This window comes from Aedes aegypti, chromosome 2, assembly GCF_002204515.2.
Source record: "Aedes aegypti strain LVP_AGWG chromosome 2, AaegL5.0 Primary Assembly, whole genome shotgun sequence".
Lineage (NCBI taxonomy): Eukaryota > Metazoa > Arthropoda > Insecta > Diptera > Culicidae > Aedes > Aedes aegypti.
This window is the reverse complement of record NC_035108.1, coordinates 87,821,499-87,845,295: the sequence shown is the minus strand read 5'-3', so window position 1 is coordinate 87,845,295 and position 23,797 is coordinate 87,821,499. Positions and strand designations below refer to the sequence as shown.

At 36.5% G+C, this 23,797-nt stretch overlaps 1 protein-coding gene across 4 annotated transcripts in view; it reads right to left on the bottom strand.

The window, feature by feature from the left end:
- Window positions 1–23,797, bottom strand: part of LOC5571052 — a 72,630-nt gene that overhangs the window by 33,015 nt on the left and 15,818 nt on the right. The gene's annotated exons all lie outside the window — the stretch shown is intronic.

The window sequence follows — 23,797 nt, the reverse complement described above, 5'->3', positions numbered from 1 at the left end:
AAATACCGAACCGAATGATAATTTACATGTGCAATGTACACAAGTCCCAGTGTGGACCATTCTCTTCAACATGAATATCATAATAATAATCAAGCATGACTGTCTGTCGTCAGTCTGCATGGAGTCAGCCTAAAGAAAGTAACGCGGCTTATTCGCCAGTACCTAAAGCCTCAGTGTAAGATCTTCGCACTTCACGCAAGCATCGTCACCTTTCGTGAGTAGGGAAGAAGGGCACCACATAAGTAAATTCTCACAAAGAATATTATTCAGACAAGCTGGAAACTATGATTATTGTTATTTAACTTGTTAGTCTCCTCTGAACCGAGCAGGTAGAGCAATTATATATACGAATGACGCCGGACTTGGTGCATATTGAAGGTAGCTACGGACATTTGCGATTTCACATGCAAGCTTGGATAAGTTATAAGCGCTTTGAAAAGCCCTCATTTTTCTAGCACAACATTGAAATGCGTGTTCCACTCTATTGATTCCCCACTGTGCTGGTTGGTGGACTATACGTGGTTGAGTCTTGAGTGTCTGTGAATTGCCGATATGAAACTCACCTGATGAAGTTACCTGTACGAAACTTCATCGATGTGAAGAATAAAAATACACACTCATAGTCGCTGGTCTTCAAGCGGTGCAGCGCAAGAAGGGCGCAGCACGGAAGAGGTAATCCACATTGGCCTAAAGGGGCACCATCCGACGATGAAAGTACGACAGGCAGTTCAATTTATTCCGTGTATTATATTTCAGAATATTCATGGACTCATACATATTAATGGGTTGAAATAAGCACGTTTGAAGTTTTTTGTCCGTTGCCTTCTCTAGGTACTATTGAATAGACTGCTATCGTAAGCACGTTGTTGTTCAGCTCAACAACGAGAAAGAGAGAATCGAGAATACGGGCCTTTGAACCGCTTCTGAGAGAAGAACGGATTATTGAGCGCTGAGCAGTGCATATGACTAATCGAATATATTGCTATCCCCCGATCGGGGATTCTTGGAAGGATTCGAATAATGACGTCTATGATTTGCAATAGCGTAATTTTGCTGCGCTGAAACTCGTAACGTCACCGATGATCTGACTCAATATAGGATACTGCAGCGGGGATTTTTTGTGACTATTGGTAGTTTCCTACAATGGAGGTATTCGTAGTTCCGAAAAAGACGGATTCATAATTTATGTTATGAGATACCAGTGATCCTCAGCCCTGTTTTTTCGATCCTATAACATTTCCCCGAATACCATTACCCCGAAAACCATTACCCCGAAAACCAATACCCCGAACGGTCCACTACCCCGAAAACATGTACCCCGAAAACAATTACCCCGAATAGCCCGTTACCCCGAAAACAATTACCCCGAATAGTCCTTTACCCCGAATTCAGTTTCCCCGAATAGACTTTTACCCCGAAATGATGATTCAAAAATTGACATCAAATTGTTCATACAAGCAATGGTAAAACACTACCCTTCACCCTCATAAACCTGATCGCCATGGAATGGATGTTATCGTTGCAAAAATTGTCTTAAATTCAAAGCAAAGTAAATCAAAAGTAACAGGAATTGATTTCGCCTTTCTATAGTTATCAGGGACAGTTTATTTAAATAATTTTATTTCTCTGTAGACCCAAAAAGCACAAGTCCGTATGTTATAATAAACATATGTTTTTTTTTCTTATTTTTTTATTCATTGATGTTTTTTCCTTCTTTTAAACATAGGATTTTCTTTCATCTAATTGATGCTGAAATAATAGGCTTTGCTTGAAAAACAAACAGAAATCTAAACGACGACTCTGAAGAACAGCCTATGAAGAAAGAAGGAAAAATTAATGATTTAATTTAAATATTACACAGTTACAATGCTGAAAATCAATTTGAACAGTGCAAGCTTGAAATAACAGCCTATATATCTTTGAAGGGATCATCCGATTTGCACTGCGTCTGTTTCGTATGCTTAGTTTTCATGCAAGGAAGGTTTATGAGATAAAAATCATGATGAATTCTACATAAATATAGGTGATTCGGGAATGCTCGAATTCCAACACATTAAATCATATTAAAACATCTAAGCAAGAATAACTATGTTGGCCGGGTGATAACTAGTTATGTATAACTATCGAAAGAACAGCCTATGATCAAAAGAAGGAAAAACACTGATGAAAATTAGTCCATCAATCGTAAAACCACAAACTTGAAAAGTAGTCCGATGTTCGAAAATAGCATATTTAGTGTAAATACTGTGTGCCGCAACAACCAGTTGTAATTGATTATTTAAATCATAAATAAATAAGAATTATTTAAATTATTTAAAGCATAAATTTGTTTTTCTAAAAAAATAAAAGTTATATTTATTTCAATTCCAATTCATTTTTATTTGTTTTCAATTTGAATTCATTTTACATTTTACATTAAAAATACAACCAAATTATGTGTTAATCAATACTAAAGCAATTCCAGTGATGAAATCCATCTTATTGGCACTATCATAATTAGTAACCATATTAGCCAACTTCTCATCTCTTTCTACATTAGTTCTTACTTTTTTAGGAGCTGGCTGTCCCTGTATAGTACGTAGGATTTCTGTACTTGCGTTTCTCTCTTCTAGCTGAAACTGTTGAAGGACGGAATAAAACGGTGGATTGCCGCATTTCAAGAGCGAATTCCATTTCGAATGCCAGCCTTCGATATTATTCGAAGTACGAGGCAGATTATTTTTGACATTGTCAAACACAGACCACAGCTTTGGCGGAAATATGGGTGCACGGTTCGAGTTTTTGTTCTGCACTCTACGTCCGATCACGTAGAATTCAGAAACGTAGTCCATGAATTCGTTCATGGACTCTGGACTGTTTTTCCTGAGCTCTTGAAAAGCTTCCGGGATATCATTAGCCGGAAGAAATGCCATTGCAACAACTTTCTTGTAAAATAGTTGCAATCGATAGCTATTTCCATACTCGGCCTGTAGCCCAATTTGCTTCACTTTTTTAAACCAATTCTGCGTTAAGTGGAAATAGCAACCATGGAAACTAGCATCTGGAAACACTCTTTGAGCAGCGTTCATGGAAGCTAATTCGAAATCAATCAAAATCATGTCTGGATCAAGCTGGCAGTTAAGTTTTTCTGCTATTGTAGTGAGGCTACTGAACGCAGACTCGTAAGTGGCTTCGGTTTTCTTAGGAAGCAACATATACACCAGTGGAACGTATCGTCGAACAGCACCATCGCCAATATTCCCATGGATAGAAAATATTTGGGCAAAGTGTTTTGGCGCTGTCGAAAACGTCCCATCCATGATCCACATTTTTGCCATCGACAAAACCTTGATATGTGCGTTTGTCGTGAACAACATGATGCGACCATTTTCGGTTGCATAGTTTTGTTGAAGAAAACACTCTCCGTCCAACGTTTGCTTGAATTTTTCTTCAACAGCATCAAAGTCCTCACAGTCCTGAGGCTCTTTTGGCATATCGCCTTTCCGAGATCGCTGTACAGTTCTTCGCTGCGCGTTTTTTGAAATTGTAGATTGCACCTAGAAGTAGTGTAAAAACATTCTAGTTAGTTCAGAAGAACAGTTGCTATGGCAACGCTTCCACATCATTTTTCACAGCGGTGAATAGTAGGCTGTAATCGAAAAACTACATAAAACCAACTTACCTCTGCTGATGTTCCTGCGGATACTGCTCGGATAACCTTTTCCGGCTTTTCGTTGCTCTCAGCTGCTCTTGTGTGTAGCTTAGACCGAAACTCCGAGACTTCTGCCTTCAGAGCGTTTGGCTCATGGTTGTGAGTGCCTTTCACGCTAAGTTTGTCAGCTCTGAGCATGGCACGTCCTTTGCATGGTCCTGCTGCTGTCGGGGTTCTCCGGAATTCACAGTCCCAATAGGTTACACCTTCACTCTGAAATTAAAAATTTAATTTTGTAATCCTATCAAATATCTATATTTGCAATGACGTTACCTTTTTATTCAAGTGGTAAAAATATCCTTGGTAGAGCAGTTTTTCTTTACCACGTGCCGTTCGGATGAATTTGAAATCCTTCGTTTCCGCTGCTTTCGAGCTTGGTCCAGGGCTTGCGGAGTAGCCGAAAAACTCCTCGGATTCACTCGAAGACATGACTTGAAATTGAACTTGTCGCACTGAATGACTTATAGGTAATGGTTTTTTTTTCACATTTAAAAGTGCTAGTCTACTATGATTATTTTTGCATACAGCAAAACCGTTACTATGGAAACAGTTTTGTTTATGATTAGAACCGAAGCATTTAATGATAAAAAAGCATTCATCTACTCGAATGTCATCAATTGCATACTTTAATTTCGCCGTTGTGTTTGGTACAACGCATGAGAACAAAATCCTTGCTATTCGTAGACAGGCTAACGAAAAGTTATTAGAACTGAGAAGATTCAGAAATGGTCCGTTCATGGCACTCGTGTTCATGGGAAGATTGCTGATGTATTGATGCTTCCAAAATCTTTTTTATCATCTACTTAGTAGCTATATATAACATGTTGATATGCTGTGCGAGTACGGAGATTCGTCTAAATTGTATGAAATACATTTGAAATAAAAGATATATTTGTATGCTTTTCCTTTTCATTCATCAATGTGAAGTTTCGATTTGCAAATGTTAGAAGCTTTAAATATTTGATAGCATCAATGGGGAAATGTTTCTTCCGAGGAACAGGTTTTCGGGGTAACGTGACATTCGGGGCAGTGGTTTTCGGGGTAATGTGTCATTCGGGGAACTGGTTTTCGGGGTAATGTGCCATTCGGGGAATCGTTTCATTCGGGGTAATGGTTTTCGGGGTAATAGTTTTCGGGGTAATGGTTTTCGGGGTTATGGTATTCGGGGAAGTGTTATAGGACCGTTTTTTCAACCAATTTTATTTATTATAGTGGATAGTTTTCGTAATAGTTTTGTTTCATGATCTTGATAACTTTGGGAGTGGAACAGCTTCCTTAAGAAAAAAATTGCAAAACTTATCTGATTTAAGAGATACAGACATGACGTGCGGCCCGCGGGCCGCACTTTGGTGACCACGGAGATAAACACTGCATAAATACGATCTTAGATGGTGTTTAGCTGAATGAATATTAGAGAACATATCTCGCATAATTTGTGATCTCGCTCTTTTTCAACTTTCTCGATAAGGTACTGTGGTACTTACTTTTACTTTTGCTGGCTCTACGTCCTTCAAGACATGACCTGCGCCACAATGTTACGCCAACTAACTCGGTCCATGGCTGCTAACCTCCAATTCCTCGATCGCCCCACACTTCCAAGATCCTGCTCCACTTGGTCAAACCACCTAGCTCGTTGCGCTCCCCTTCGTCTTGTACCGGCCGGATTTGAGCTGAACATTATTTTTGCGGGATTGTTGTCCGGCATTCTCACAACGCGTCCCGCCCATCGTACCCTTCCAGCTTTGGCGACTTTCGTGATACTGGGTTCACCGTAGAGTTGCGCAAGCTCGTGGTTCATTCTTCTCCTCTATACGCCGTTCTCACATACTCCGCCGAAGATCGTCCTAAGCACACGTCGTTCAAAAACTCCTAGCGCTTGCAGGTCCTCTTCGAGCATTGTCCACGTCTCATGCCCGTAGAGGACTACCGGTCTTATTAGCGTCTTGTACATGGTACACTTAGTACGGAAGTGAAGTTTACCAGACCGCAAGGTCTAGTGGAGTCCATAATAAGCACGACTTCCGGCAATGATACGTCTTCGAATTTCTCTGCTGCAGTTGTTATCCGACGTTATCAATGATCCGAGGTAGACAAATTCGTCCACCACCTCGAACTCATCCCCGTCGATCGTCACGCGTCTGCCTATGCGAGCTCTATCGCGCTCGGTTCCTCCAGCCAGCAGATATTTCGTCTTCGACGTATTTACCTTCAATCCAACCCGATCTGCTTCATGTTTCAGCTTGGTATACTGTTCAGCAACCACCTGGAACGTTCTTCCGACAATGTCCACGTCGTCAGCGAAACAAATGAACTGGCTGGATTTATTGAAGATCGTGCCCCGCATGTTGAAGCCCGCCCGTTTCATAACACCTTCTAGCGCAATATTGAACAGGAGGCAGGAAAGACCATCGCCTTGTCGAAGTCCTTTGCGTGTTTTAAACGGGTCCGATAATGCACCCGATATCTTCACACAGCACTGTACACTATCCATCGTTGCTTTGATCAGTCTAGTCAGTTTCCCCGGAAAACCATTCTCGTCTAGGTACTGTGGTACGAGTGGGTAATAAAAATTGTATAGTTAAGGATTTCGACATCATAAATACTTTCAGTTAAAATGAGTAATGACGTGTATATTTTTTTTTTTTGAATGACTACTAGGGCTAATATATCAATAATGGTGCTTCTTCTTCTTGGCATTGACGTACCACCGAGACAGAGCCTGCTTCTCAGCTTAGTGTTCTTATGAGCACTTCCAAAGTTCTATGAGCTTTCTATGTCAAAGTTGCCATTTTCGCATTCGTACCGTTTTGATTCATATTACAGACAGCTTCAAATTCCGGACACTCTACTTTGTATGGGAAACATTTCACACGAAATGTTTCAATTTTTGTCGTTCAAAAGTTTTCATTTTCGAGGCTCGTTTTAGTAAGCCTTTTCCATAAATATCTTCGAAAATTTATAATGCCCAACTACCTTAGATGTCTCTTTAGCGGTTTGACGATTTCAATTGATGATTTGACTGTTCCATTAATGATTATCATGAGCTGTCCGGAATTCGATTCAAATCGTCCGGAATATGAGGCAAAAGTGAGGAAGCGTCCGGAATAAGAATCATGAAAACGCCACACATTTTGATTTATTTAAAATGATTCAAGTTGCGGAAGGGTATACTTTACCCACCATTCGAAAGATAAGGGCTTCCTATGCTCGATAGTGCTAAGGAATCAAACAGAATGATTTATTTTGTATGCTCTATGCTGGGATATGCTTTACTGAGTCCTTAGGTGTCCGTAATATGAATCAAAACGGTATATCGTGTGGCAGGTACGATGATAATTTATGCCCAGGGAAATCAAGGAAACGGCAATTACGAAAAGATCCTGGACCAACCGATTCGAACCCAGACACCTTAAGCATGGCTTTGCTTTGTAGCCGCGGACTCTAACCACTCGGCTAAGGAAGGTCCTTTAGTGGTGCACTTAAGGTAAAATAGCTAAAAGATGCTGATTAAACCATAAAATATGTGATTTCAACGTATCAGACGATAGATTCCAAATCCTTCTATCATTCAAAAGTATAAAGATCAAGATCCATTCAAAATTTCACTACAAAATCCTTGCACCAATAATAGGAACATGGTTCCTTCAGTGGCGCAACCCATTGATTTCTTATAAAACTTTCCATTATGACGATTGTGCAAAAAAGTGCAAAAGAGCAAAATAAATGTTATAAATCGCTTTGAGATTAAATAACATGGCTGTTGTTCGATTGCTTGTTTCATTTCACACCGTACATCATAGAAAAATATCACAAAATCAATTATTAGTGCGAAACATGTTAAAACACTCTACTTCCACTGTTGGAACTTCCCCATTAAGGGAGCGTTTACCCTACAAAATCTAAACGTATTCCTTAATTTTATTGTCGTACAAAACTCCAGGAAAAAATACAGTTTTTTTTAAAGCGTATACCCCACTAAGGGAGCAAATGAAAATATTGTCGTTTAAAACGGCAACTCGTAAAAATAGCCAGCAGAGTTCCAATGAACAATAAAACCAATCGCACAAACTTCTAATTCTAAGTTGGATGTCAAACGAAGAAATCACTTTTTAGAACGAAATCCTTTAATAAGGTATGAATTACTTTTATTGGGAGGATAGACCAAACCTCATTAGTTATGTTAGCAACTATTTTTGCATCGACAGTCCACGATGTTTTTTCTGAGATAATTGCGAACCTTGTCTACTAATGGCTACTAAAAGGACAAACAAAAATTCAATCTCTTATAGTAATCGCTAATAATTAACTTAACCCAAGTGTAGAAAAAAATGATGGTTTTACGATTTAGCTTTTCGGAGGTCACGTCAGATTAATTTCGGTGTTGCCGTAATACCGTTGTATTGTGTGTGACCCTTTATAGTTGAAACGAAAAATATCGTTCGCTCTATTATGAAATTATAGTTGAAAACTCCCATAAATTCCATTTGTCGTAATGTTCTTATTTATTATTGACATTATTGATATCAAAGGTTTACGCAAGAGTAGAAAATATACAAATTATTTTTATTTAAGTAGATGAAAAACCCGAATTTCGTACTATACCATTTAATTACACTAAAGTTTGTATCCTTTGACAGATAGGCGTATTTCGACCGCAACTGTAAGGCCGTCTTCAGTGTCGTGTACTAGAATCCCTAAGGCGCCGTCCACAAATTACATAACGCTCTAGGGGGAGGTTTCAGTTTCAAACGTTACAGCTCATATAAAAAAATGTTTATTCAAACAAAAAGCGTTACGGAGGAAGGAGGGGTCGAAAATTATCAATTTTAGCGTTACGTAATAAATGGACGCTGCCTAATGAAATTAAGCATTTTTATAATTCTCTGTCAAAATTTCTTGCCGATTACCGACATGCCGATTGTAAGAACAATAACAAAATTAAATGCACATATAGAATAGTAATTTATAAGAGTACTACAGAATGGTATGAGTGCACCTTTTTTTGCATACAAAATGTTCAACTTTGGTAGATTTGCATGTAGTTTTCACTTCTCGTCAAACATAACTGGAACTTGAACTTACATTTTTGAGCATTTGCGAATCCAAAAGTTATAATGATTTGATTGAAGTCAAATTTTTGACACAACCCATAAATGATATAACTTAAACTAGGGGAACTTACGTATTGTCGGCAGCCTAAGCAGCTGAACTTCTAAGAAGGCAATTTTACGCAACAATAGAGCACAAAAATTAGCAGGAGACACCTAAACTACACTTGAGCACTCTTTGTTTATTAATTAGTATACATAAAACACTATTTTGTTCTCTTAATCTTCTATTTTTCCTCACCAAAGTCACGAGGCACTTGTTCTTTAATCGGCAATGCAATTACTATTGTCGGCAACAAAACTGTTCACTTCGGCAATCCAAAACTGCGCAAAAACTAGTTTATGTATAGGCCTTTGGTAACATTTCGTATTTGTTGACAATTCCTGAAATTAAACGTCACTCATTATGTTCTACTCGTTGAAAGGGCCAATGCAGAAAAATACAGACTACACTGAGAAAAGAATTGCAGTTATAAATAGAATAGCGGAGAGTCAAATTGAATACACAACGCCACTAAATTTATGCAGACTAAGGCGCCGTCCACAGATTACGTTACGCTTTAGGGGGAGGGGGAGTAGGCTCAAACGTTGCGGCTCAAACACAACATTTTTTTTTCAAGGACCGTTGCGGAGGGGGAATGGTCGAAAATTGTACATTTTAACGTTATGTCATAAATGGACGCTGCTTAATTTCGTTTTCATTTATTTTATCGAATATTTTTTTTGTATTCAATCTCACTATGGCAGCATTTCGGCTTTAAAAATTGCCATGTCATGGTTGTAAACTTGCAGCAGGTACGAATCCAACCTAGAAGTTGCAGCGTGACGTCATGGTTAATTGATTCATAATATTGTGCTCTGCAAGAAAAATCCACGGAACGCAATTTTCGGATTACTTGAATTTCAGAGTTGCGTTTGAATGGGTTACATGCATGCTCCTATTCGCTACCTGCACATGCGCTACTGTCTATTAGGATGCGGCTTATTTTTCAAAAGTTCTCAAAACCAAAAAATTGTATACTCTTCTGAATTCGAATCATATTAGTAGAGAAACTTCAAAGTTTGAGCCACAAATATTAAAATTTAGAGGTGTCGCAAGCGTCTTGGAGGTGAATTTTCAAGTTATCTAAAATGGCATTCCGTGAAGTCACCATAACTTCGGTAATTTCAGCACCATTACCATAAAAATTATTTTTTTGAATACTTTGTAGAACATCAAATTTGTGTAAAATCAAAATTAGTTTCAATAAAAAGTAGTTTACTCCAATTTAAAAAAAACATCTTTGTTTGACCATAACTTCATGAATACTCAACCGATTCCAAATCTTGTTGCATGGTTTTGAAACTTATTTAATTGTGTTCAAACTTTTCATACGCCACATTTCACTGTTTTGACCAAGTTTTTCAACAAAAACCGCATAAAAACATGATTTTCGACGAAAAACGTCAGTGTTTTTAAATTTGACAACATTGACAACATTTTTCAAATAATGTTTAAACAATAATATATTCGCACATGTTAAAAAATGCATTATTCAACTTGTAATTCAAACAAAATGCTTTAGAAACATAAGTTTTATATAAAAAATGTTATATTTGACAAAAAAAATCTTTAATAATCCAAAGAAATTCGATTTTTTCTATAAAAAAAATCATGTTTTTGGGTAGTTTTTGTTACAAAACTAAGCAAGGTCCTTGGTTCGATTCCAGGTTGCCGCGAAAACTATTTTTGTTTTCAAATTTCGGTTCCATGACGTAAATTTATGAATTTCAATCCGATTTCTTGTGGCGAATTTTCATAAGGGGTTCCTATGTTTATCGATAGTTCGTTTTCATGAGTGTAGTTTGTTTGGCCCAATGTCACCTTCTCGAAGGGGTGAGTTTGGGCCAATTTTCAAATGTTTCCTATTTAAAGGAAAATCATCAAATTTCAATTATTTGTTCAGCATATGAAACGTATTCTCATATTTAACCGAACATATCAAGTCAAATTGCGAAAGTTATTTAAAAATAAATGTAGACTTACTCATTTTTGGCCAAATCTCACCCCCAACGACGGTACTTGCATAGTTGTTTTAATTTTTTTAATGCGAACGGTCGAGAATTTCACCGTGAATAGGGTCCTAAACCTCAGTCCCAATTTTAGTACCACACGCTTCATTTTAGGCCAAGAACACATGTTTACTCAATTTTTGAATGCTTTTCATTGGTTTACGGTCAAGAAACATTTTTTTCTGATTTTTGAGATTTTGTCTCACCCTTTGGTTTAAACTCAAATAATGGGTGTATTTTGTTTTCCGTGTCCCTTCCGAAATGTCAGATAGGAACAACACCAGTGTTAAAACGTTGAGCCCCTGTGGCATTTTTGTCGACTAAGAGAAAGTCAAACATGATCAAAAGTGTCAAGGTTTAAATTTGGACCCATTTTTAAAATTAAAATTTAAATATGATATAGTCGTTATTTGAGCGGCTAAATTTACCAAAGTAGTAGCAAGAACACGCTATATCGTGTTATTGAATAAAACCAAGTTTTTATCAAACATTTTAGGACCCTATTGAACTATTCGCTGACAAGCTGAATCACCAAGTTATTACCGAGAGAATGAATGGTATTACACTCCAACCTCTTTTTACGACCTTTTTTTACCGACCGGAATTACCGGAATTGTGAGGATCGAAATTTTGTTTTGTGGATAGCTCAAGATCGTGATCACTTAGAAATCGCTATCGGCAAAGCTCAAAGACTATCATTATGAAAGCTATGAGATTCAAAATAGAACTTTCAGGATCCTGACCACTAAGAAGAATCGCATCTTCGGCAAAGTTGTTCAGAAGCTCAACGACTATCATAATTCTAGAAAAGAGATTTGTTTTGCGGTTGTCTTAGGATCCTGGTCACTTAGAAAGATGGCGCCTTCGGCAAAATTGTTCATTAGCTCAAGCGCTATCATTATAAAAGCTATGAGATACAAAATTTTGCCACCAGGCGGCGCTAGTGAGCATGAACTTTTGTTTTGCGGATATATCAGAATCCTGACTACTTAGAGAGATGGCGTCTTTGATAAACTTGTTGAGAAGCTCAACTTTGCTCAAGACGCCATGTCTATGTAGTCAGAATCCTGAGATACACGCAAAACAAAAATTTCATGCTCACTTGCGCTGCCTGGAGGCAAAATTTTGAATCGCATAGCTTTTATAATGATAGCGCTTGAGCTTCTGAACAACTTTGCCGAAGACGCCATCTTTCTAAGTGGTCAGGATCCTGAGATATCCGCAAAACAAAAGTTGCATGCACACTTGTACTGCCGGTGACGCAATTTCACTTAAGCAGTGTTGCTAGCTACGACAAAATTTTGAACCCTTCATGAAAAACTGGATTACATTTGAAGAGTATTGCTATGTTGCTAAGCATTCTATTTTTCTGTTCCGCTAAGAAGTTTTATGGTTTTGATCATTTCTTTATTCTTCTTGAACAGTGTTGTCAGCCACATGAACATTTGTGATTCGGCCGACTGTATAGCACGCAACACTTCCTTCAACTTTGGTGAACATTCGGTACCGTCATCTTTAAATTTTTTTGGTATTTGCATATCACACCCCCATAAAATTGGCTCTTTTGATAACAATCGAGCAGTGTTGCCATCTATTACCAAAATATGAAAACTTGAACGGCCATTTCGGAAAGTTCTCAACCGATGCTTCAACTTTGCCGAATATCTCGAATCAGTATTTCCGCATATAGACGTTGCATTTTTCAAAAAACATAATTATTACCCTGACGCCCCGATAACGGTGGTAAAATGTGGTTGCTGTCCGATTGCGATGTCCCAGGATTTTTTTTTTTTTTGGTTTTTGAATAGCACTCTCCGAATATGGTTCGATCAGCTAATTCGGATCAAAATCTAAACCTTGCCAGTAATTTTCAAGGTTCATATTATTCTCAGTGTATTAGACAATCAGAATAGACCCTTTTCAAATGTACTCACTTTTGATTTGACACAATTACATCATTCACTGATTGCCTGTAGAACAACAGGAGTGTTGCCAAAATAATTAACCTATTAAAAGACGTATATTTTATATGTTTCTCAGTATATTGTAGTTTATGCGCTACAATCTTCAAATAAGGAAGGCATTGAAAGGCTCAATTATTACCCATGTATGCTTTGTTGCCTAATTCCAATAAATTAATTAGTTGTGTTCGATCTTTTCTGTGAATTTAAATCGTGAATAATAATTACACCGCAATTGAATATGGTTTTCTGACAACCTGGTGCAGTAATAAAAAATGATTGCCGAGGAAAACAAAGTTCATTAATTTTAACTTGTGATTTGAAGCATAAAAATTAAGTATTTTCAAGTGCTTTATAGATCAATCAAAAGTATAATTGTGCATAAGTGATCGGTGCGTAGATTTTGTGAAAAAATTGGCATTGGAGCGGAGAATTGGACCTTTCGAAGTGGTGAGTTTTTCTTAAGCTGTTCTTGTGTTGTTCTATTCGGCAGCTCACGAATGACGATGATTTCATAAGCATTTATTGCATTTAATAATAAAACCCATGTTATATAATATTTTTGTGAAGGATGTGATTTATATGGAAGATTATAGTTCAAGGAACATGTTGAGTACATTGAAGGTAACCCTTGTTCCGTAGATAAATTCTAACAAGGACGATAAGATAGTGTTGCCGAAAATACCCTCAGGGTGCCGAAGCCATCATTTACCCTATAAAAGTTCTACACAAAAAAAACTGTTAAAGCTAAATTTGAAAATTATTATCTCCCTCTCCCCCTCCGTAACGCTATAGGCATGAAAAATATCAGAATTTTGTACGAGTCGTAACGCTTGAGCCTTGCCCTCCCCCCATCCGAATGTCACGTAATTTGTGTACGGTCCGTATCTCCTCTATAACTACAACTTGGCGAAAGGTACGATAAAGCTATTTCTTCTTGTCGCTCAATTTATGATCTCGCCTTAAAAGCTTGTTGTTGCTGAGCAATCGAATGGATTTACACGTTATTTAAGGTGAAGATGAATCGAAGCCAAACCTCAAATTTTCAAGAGCACAAATCTGGAAAACCAAACATCCGTTTAAGCTGAAAACTTAATCGATTGGTATCTGCTGGTGACCAATCGATTAGGTTTTCAGCTCAAACGGATGTTCGGTTCTCCAGATTCGTGCTCTTGAAAATTTTGAGTTTGGCTTTGAGTCATCTTCACCTTAACAACGCTATGATAAAGAGAAACCCCTCCTTTATCTCCATTCATTTGCTCAAAAACAACGAGCAGGGTGGCCACCAAATATTCATTTTGAAATACCCGCTTTTTCCGGTTTTCCCGGTATAATTTTCAAAGTTTTCCCGGTTTTTATTTGAGGGGCCCAAACGCAAAAGGGTGAACCTATGGTCGATTTTTAATTGAATGTCCTAAAAAATTGTAGTTCAAGCTTTTTAACGGAATTTTTAGGTGATTTTCCGTACAATAGGAAAGATAATATTATTCGAGAAAGATTGCCTTATTTTTTGGCTTCCATACAATTAATTAGTATGGAATGAATACTTGCTGAAAAAACTTGAAAGTCGATTTTCTGAAAACTAGATTTTTGTCACTTTGCGTCGGGGGTTCCCTTAATTATGCCAATAGGACGGTTTCTATTCATGTCACTTTTTATTCACTTCGACAGGGATCTGTTTTAAAGATACCAAAGTAATATTTACCAATAACCAGCTGTCCCGGCAAACGTTGTATTGCCCAGTAGACCGTAGAGGCTTAAACAAATCCCAAAGTTTATATCAAATTTGAATTTCCCATTTTCACAACTTTCTCGGAAGATTTTCAGAAATATTATTCCACACAAACACGTTGGAGCCTTTGAGGAAAACAAAAGTGAAAGAATTGTTTAAATCGGTCGTCCCGTTCTCAAGCCAACTCGTGACATACAAACACCATTCCATTTTCATTTACATATATAGATATGCCCCTTTTGTGCAGTAAGATGCATTCTATTTGGAAATACCATTACCATTTACCAGATTCCGCTCATTTAAGGGAAATTATGTGTTATTATAAAATAACTATTGAGTCGATTAATAATATTATTATGTCACGGCGTTGATCAAAGTATAGATAATCAGTGGCAAAATGAAATCAATTTGGAAAACTGAATAAAAATACCTACCGATCCACTACCACTCACAGGATCTTGTTGTTTTGTGCTACTGGTGCACTGATGGTATTTCAATTCCCAATCTCTCGATTTCTTTTCTTCATGAAAATGAAGGGTTCACTCAAGCAATTAAGTTAAAGATTAAGACGAAGCAAAGCCAGACATGTGTATGTATCTCACCTCACCTACCTGTGCATGTATCTCATTTATTGAATTTTTAGTTGATTAGATAACTAATGATACATGAGAAGCTCCTAATAAAGTATTGTTGTCAAGAATATTCGGATTTATTGATTTATTATTCATTCATTACCTAAAGAAAATTATGAATCCAATTTGTTTGGGTGCTTCAACCTTATGCAAGATGTTTTGAAATTCTAAATCAAAACTTGGAGTCTGATAAGTTAGAGAAAAAAAACAAGCCCTGATAGGAAGAGCAAAAGGAAGCAAAAAATCTTTAAGCATACTCATTGGACTTCTCACAGGACATTGTCCGACAAGAATAAATTTGAATAAAATTAATCGATGTCAAACTGGTGTCTGTCGCTTTTGCGACTGTGAAATAGACCTCACAACATTTGCTCTGTGACTGTCCAGCGTTATATGTACGTAGAAGACAATATCTCAATAAGGGCATTTTAAGCCCTTTTAAAATTTGGTTAGACAATCCCAATCTGATTATTGATTTCATTCCCAGAATCATACCGAATTGGAGTACTTCGCATCATCAGTCAACGGCATTTATTCCAAATGAAAATTCGTCGTCCTGAAAGAATGCAAATTAAACAGGGTTATACCACAATAGATCAAATTCATGGTCGCAGTGATTTAAATCAATAGAAATATTAGTTAATGTTTCTACTTTTAAATCCCAACAAAAACAAAAAACTTTTAATTTCCATTATTTTACGAATGAGTGATATTGTTTTTGACCTATTTTATTTATTTAAGGCTCAATTGAACTGATTTTGTTAACAGATTACAAAAATGCAGCCGAAACACACAGAAACGATTTTTTCCATCAATGATACTGATAGTGCTTAGTGGCTACGACGTCTATGCAAACATGAAGATGATGAATTTATCTATGATATACATATGTTCAGTTTCCTGAGTGTACAGCTGGTTTTTACGCAGGAAGCTTGGCAGGAAGGCCAATGAAATGAAAAACATAGTAATTTTTAAGGAATACAAATTATTTGGACATTTTGGATTTCCCATACATTTTATTTTGGTCGGGTGTTACGTCAATGTAACATGTATTTATTTTTTTACTAGTTCGTTTATTTGACGCTCAATTGCGTTTAACGCTTTACGGAGCCGAAAGTTTTTTTTAATGTATTTATTTTTTTACTAGTTCGTTTATTTGACGCTCAATTGCGTTTAACGCTTTACGGAGCCGAAAGTTTTTTTTTTTTTTGTAATTTTAGTGCAGCTCAGCAACATAAACCGTGCAAGGTTCCTGAAGTTCCGATTGGAACAATCATTGTTTCTTACTGATAGTCTTTATAAAAGGGAAGTCTAAAAAGTTAAATGTAACTTAGACAATCATCTTTTTATGATTTTGTATCATTTTTGATGCGAATACTTATTGTAGGTGATTAAATTAGGTTGAAATATATACAAATTAAGTTATCGTGGCTATTAGCATATCTTCCCCGTTAGATTTTTTTTTTAGAAATAGAGCGGCTTACTGCTTGACAGCTAAATTCAATAGTACTATTAGTATAGACCGTCTTATCAATATGCTTATTTAATCAAAATAGATTCATTCATGAATCTTTACACTTTGTACCAAGTACATATAACTGAATTTTGAAAGGACTAGTTTCGGAAAATTTCGCCGAGGAAATTCAGCTGTCAACAACGACTTCACTGTCAGTGAAGTTTCCCTTATCAAATCTATTCCAATTGGAATGGCGAAACGGGAATAATACAGCCTTGATAGATCTTCATTTCTCTTCACTCTCTTTTCCTCTGCTAGAGGAGTTAGAATCCATCGCCAACGGAACGACACCATCCGGCATGTAGTGGCAGGCCGAGACACCACCAAAGCATACTTACCTGGCATAGGGGTTACCGTGATCACGAAGGCGGTTCCCCCAGGGTGAGGCCCTTCCATTGCACTTCGGTTGGGTTGACCCCTGCGATTATCCCTCATGTGGATAACTCGTATGCGCAATTTTTGGTAGCCGGGACGTGCGTACGCGCACATCCCGATCCCTGAAACCTATAAAATGTGTCCTCATCTAAGATGAGGCAAGCAATAGTTTTCAACGCATACCTATTGCTCTGGACTGCAGTCTGATAATGCTTAATTGATAATTGTGACAGAGTCAATTAGAGTATCTCAAGGAATATTAACTGATCTTAACTTCTATAGCGGTTTAATATGTTTCTTAAGGTGGAACAGTTTGGAATCAACTTCTAAAATTGCACTAAAACTTCAAAAGCACAAATCTCACGAAAAAAAGCATTCAATAACGGTGCACTGTTTATTTTGGCTTTGTCCACTAGCAAAAAGCCTAAAATAAGAAGATCAGAAAGGTTTGCCAACTATTTCTCCAGTTTAGTGCCTTTTTAAAAGTGAGTAGGGGCACAAGTCGGCCATTGTGACGGCCACCTTACGATTCCGAGATGTTTCACCTTAATAGTAAACGTTTAAGGTTGAATGAACATCTCAATCAGTACAAGCTGAAAAACAAAAATGCCAAACGATCAAAAGGGTGAGAAAATTGAAATTGATAAAACTTATCCATATTCCTCTAGATTTCAAGCATGATTTTTCAAATAGACGTAACTAACATTCTGAAGGATTCGAGAAAAATGCAATGCAATATATTGTTAAGCATTTTAAATCCTATTTAAAATGTTTTGCATTTTTTCTATTACTGTATCTACTATAAGTTGAAAAAAAGAACACTGTTTCTTACCACTATTAAACAATTCGAATTTGTTTTGAATTAGATTGAAAAACTGGTAAAATTATCGAATAAACCCTTTTGCTTTGTGCTGCTCACATACACCTTGATGGTTCGTCGATATCATACCTTGATTGATACATACACCTTGTTTGATGCGTCGGTTTGACAGTTCGTTTTTCACATGCGTCACGTCATATACACCAGTATTGTTTTGTAGTTAGCACATACACCGGTTTGCAAATTCCCATAAAACTTAATAAAGTTAGTTTTTACGTTCAACTATACAACGAATATTGGTTTCCGAATGTTTCCAATTTCATCTTAACTAACAGGAGCACCTGACGGAGCCGTGAAGTAGAAAAGTAGATGGAGAACAGTTCTTGTGAGAAATTTGGTAAGAAATATTGTCTAGAACCGAATATTGATGGTGTTCCACATCAGTTTGCCGACGCGACAGCTAGCTGCAGCTGTGAAAATCCGAATTTTTTCGATTTCCAACATGTTTAGTGATTCCCAAACAGTATGACGTATCTGCTGATTAAAATTTTATGTATTGATTTTGCATATAGGTCGCTTTACTATGAGCATATGTACGGTGTATGTGCTAGAATGAAAAATGTTGACAGTTGAGTCGCTCTAGAAACGTAGGGTGTATGTAGCCAAATTAAAACACTGAGTAAAGTGCACATAGGGCAGAATTGAAATTTATTTCAAAAAAGCGAAAAATGGTTTTAGGAATACTTTTGTAGGCTCAATATGTAGATTACGCGTTTGTCAAGCCCATGCAAAGCAAATCTCGATTTGTTTATTTTTGCAGAACGTCGGATTGAAGAATTATGCTTGATTTATTTGGAATAGAACGTAAAATTGCCTTATCAAATAAAAAATATAAGCAGAGATATAATGATAAGCATTACAATTTTCAATTTGTATCGGAAATATCACATACTTTGAACGATTTCTCATTCAACTCTATACAAGAACAATATCTCACTTCGTTTGCAAAAATATTAATTTGCAACACATTTTGGTTTCGAATGATTAGTTACTAAGATCTAAGACTAAGATGATCTACTTCATATATAACATAGTAGAATTTATTTTGTTCTTCTCTAAATTGTTCAACAATACGTGGAAACAATACGATTGAGTAAGAAGTTCCCATCGTTAGGACTTTTAAGAGAATTAGGGATCGGGATGTGCGCGTACGCACGTCCCGGCTACCAAAAATTGCGCATACGAGTTATCCACATGAGGGATAATCGCAGGGGTCAACCCAACCGTAGTGCAATGGAAGGGCCTCACCCTGGGGGAACCGCCTTCGTGATCACGGTAACCCCTATGCCAGGTAAGTATGCTTTGGTGGTGTCTCGGCGAGCCACTACACTTCGAGCAGCACTGCTCTGCTGGCGATGGATTTCCGAGAGAATGGCCACGGATGAAGAGAAACTTCTCACACCATCTCCTTTCCGAAAGACTAGCAATCAGTGTTGTCAGATTTTTAGTGTCTACAAGGCATATAAAACATTTATATACATTGGTATTTATGTATTTTTTTACTAATACATATGGATAACACTGCGGAACACATTTTTGTCTCAAGCACCAAAATACCGCTATTCACTCAATGAAGGGTTGCTGAATCCATTGCCGTTTTCAAAAATATCATAGCACGTCTAGGTTTTGAGATATCGGCTGTTGAGAATGCAAAAATTGACTATTTCAGCCAACTTGCATGCAAGTTTGCCAGCTTGTAAGGCAATATATTTGCAAAATTTGCCACAGAATTCAAACTTTATGTGTATAACAATACTTATAGGTAAAGTTTATAATACTTTCGGTGCGGAAAATTTGTTTTTTGGTGGTTCTAATAAGTATTGTATTTTCCCATATAAGAGAAACGAAGAATTTTGTATGGAGAAAGCAAGCATGTCGAAAAAATCGGTTTAATCTAAATTTTATTGCGAAATTTCATCCTAATTTAATCCAAAATGAAAGTTTAAGTGCAAAATAGCATGCTTAGTGGCTTAGATCACAAAAAAGTTTGATAAATTATACTTTAAATTTTGTGTAAACATCAATAAAATCAGTACTTTATACAACTTTGGCGACCTGTAGCTAAAAATTGTGACGTGCTGGAACATTTCTGAAAATGGCATCAGATTCAGCAACCCCAAATCTACTCGAGACACATAATTTGATCCTTGAGACACGCAAAAATGTCATTTTTGTAACGCTGTGTAATGCACGATTCAGAAATCAGTATGACGAGCGATAACAGTACAAGATTTTTTTTAATCCTAACAAGAAACGAACAACAATAATACTACGATTATGTATAAACAAACAAAACTGCAGATTTTCAGATAAATCTGTACTTCTGACAACACTACCCGCGAAACGAGTGCGGATGCGCAGTGGACAGCGTTGCCACATTCAATTATGTGTTTCGAATTTGAAAAATCTGTACCATCTGCATGTCTGACTTTGTTAAAAAATGCGCTTAAGTCTTTCTTCTCCTGAAATTGTGTATAGAGGTCTGCAACTTTTCCTAAAAATCTGTATAAACTTATCATCAAAAATCTGTAATCTGCGTATAGAACATTCTGTATGCAAAACAACAAAATAAACTGTATGCATAAAAAAAACAATTTTGATACATAAATATCTATAGACATGGCAACACTGTTAGTGGAAAGAAATTTATTTAGTCAAATTGGGCGGACATTTTAATCTAGTAGAAAAATACTGAATAATTAAAACCAATCAAATTAATTTTCATTTCTTTGGATTATTTATCTAAAGTTTTAATTTCTTATTTAATATTTCTTTGCAATAGCAATTCAAGATCGAAGAAATGTGTTAATTTCCAATCAGAATTAGATGCTTCCGATTCAAGAAATCTTGCTGGGATAAGTTTTGCTGAAAACACTACAAATGATTTCATTTTCGGGCAAAGCAATAAGTCTTATTTGACTGCCCTGTTTTCTATTATATAGAAATCTTATTGGAATGCCCGCAAATCATCGCAGCCCGCTTCTTATTCAGTCGCTCTACTGAATAATCCCATAAGAAAATGTCAATGTTCGCGTGACCGAACTCCTGACGTCAGTTATCAAACATCGGATGACACTGAGTTACCCGGCTTGCGAGTGTACAGTGTGGGAAAATGGATCAATATAAACTATTGAACCACACGGGTTGCTTGTTCGAGTTTAGGAATCATTTCTAAAAGAATTCTATTCAAAATTTGTCAAACATTGTACATTGGTTGAAGTTTTTTTTTTTGCAAAATTAAATGCATATTCTGAAAAAAAATCAGTTAGGGTCAGTGTTCCCTTAGTGGACAGTCTCCTATAGTCGCATTAGTGGCTTTTTACGGCCGTTTTGCTATAAATCTTTTGAAAATATTTTTTGACATGAAGGTCAGGAGCTATTTATCTAAGTACCATTGATACACATTTTGATTTTGTTCAAAAAATGATCGAAATAATTAGTTTTGCTTAAATTTTGAGCTCCCTTGCGCCTATAGTAAACCTATTGTTCCTATAGTAGCACTACTGAGAGAAACTGTTTTTTATCATACGAAATAATCAATGAATTAAGAACTTTTTTTACATCAAAAGAAAGCTTTTGCTTCACACTTTGAAGGAAAAATATAGAAGCTTTGTAAAAATATGGTTTTGATTAGTATTTTGCCAACGCCGTGATGCTAGTGCTACTATAGGAACAGAAATTAGAAATAGTGCTACTATAGGCACATGTATTCCTATAGTGGCACAAGCGATAATAAATACAAACATATGAGTTCTAGTAGTTTTCATATTTTTCCCTCAATACCAAGATAAAAAGCTTTCAGATGATATAAAAATACTAACGCTAGCGTTATTTTTCGATTTTATACGAATATTTGTTCTTAGCTATGCGGCTATTGGTACATCGACCCTAGTCGTTTAAATGTCCGTAGTCTAATGTAATTTATGTTCAGTCAGTGCAGAATTTGGCTGAAGTCGAATTAATTTGTCTAACAAGCTGATGAACCAAATGAACGTCTACGGCAAAGATATAGAAAAGCTTTTTCAAAAACACAGTCTAAATCTTAAAAAAGCATTTGTTTTGTTTTTTTTTTTTCAAAAACTCTTCAACTTAATATACAATTAAAATATTCGCATGAATGTTTGATAAATATTTAATTTTCGTAACATATAATCACAGAGAAACAGACGTAACACTTAGAACAAATCGCGACCAAAATCATAGTCGTGAAAACTTGTGCGCCCAATGCTAACAACACTGTAGTTGGCCGATGGACCAACAGGTGGCGGTAGTGTGTAAACGTCAAATACGAACAAAAACGATGCGAGCGCTGCGGGTGGTCGATTGACCACTTACCAGATATTCGAATCGATCGTTAAAAAGTTGGTCGATGGACAGCGTTGAGAGTGTGACGTCTGTTTGTCTGTGATATAATGTTGAATGGGGCCTCTTTTACCGTGTAGTTAGAGTCCACGGCTACAAAGCAGAGACCCGACGGGTTCGGGTTTGAAAATTTAAAATTAAAAAATCACAACTATTAACTAACACAACATATGCAAATAATAATGAAAAGGTACCTAGAAACTTCAAATTTATTTTTCCAAGCGAAGATGAGACTTCAAGCTTCAAAATGGATGTAACTTCCTCTTGATAAGTTTCTACTCTTGCACCACACAGGCAACAACTTCCTCCGCACCACGCTGGCAATAGCTTCTTCCACACCACACAGGCAAAAGATTCTCTAACTTGCAAGCAAAATGTTAAGGAGATTCAGAGCTTGAAATCATGACGAACAAGGCCTACTAAATGAATGGCATCCTGCTTGTATCCGCTGATCATCTGATTTCCAAATAAACCTTGGAGAGGATATTAACGGAAGTCTTCAAAACGGTCTGGCACTGAATCAACATGTCAATGATTTCTTTGGTTCATCAAACTATGTAATAAGTTTAATATCAATTGATTGTCAATTTTCATTTTTTTTTATATTATTCACCAAATGGTCACATTTTTACTCTTTAACCAAAATCATGCATTCAAACTATTTCTAAGTGTCTATAACTAAAAAATTCCATTTGCCTTACGTAAAAGGTATCGGTTTATGAATTTTGGTAGTTTTCTGATTTATTTAACTTATCAAATATGTTAGCGCTTATCGCTATTCAATACAGCTAATTTTATTGACTACGTCGTCTTCAACTTCACTTCGAAATAAAGGTAACGCTTAAAACAGTGTCTTTTTCATAATAATGATTAAATATTAATCACAGATACTATTTTTTTTTATCCGCATTTTTATAGATATTGATTTTTTACCCATAACTAGTGGGGCAGTCCCCTATCCGGCATCAATGAGACCCCCCCTCTACAATTGCCTCAGAGTCGGTCAAGCAGTATTCGGAATTCTCATGCCAAGAACAATGTCTGATCTAATTTTCAGCTCATTTGACAAAGATTTCAGAATGCTTCAAGTTGAAAATGTGTTTTTGGGCTTATTTCAAGGTTTGAAAAATCATAACTAGCATGTGGAAAATCAAAACCACTTGCTATTACCACTATTTGAAAGCTAATTCTATTCTGTTAAAGTTTGTCGAACACGCTAATAAGATTAAATTGAGTTTTAACATTGTTTGATCCAAATTTGTTCTCCACAGTACCCAGAAATTAACGTGTTCTCAATATACATGGTATATAAAACACCCATTGGCATTATTTTTTCAGGCCCTTGTCAACGGGAATCAAACATAATACATTTACGAATTCATTGACCATTAACAGCTTATATGTTGCTTAAGGCAATAAATTACAATAAATGCCCAAAGATCGAGCACCGCATCGCAACCTGATGATAGTTAAATCATGCATGACACA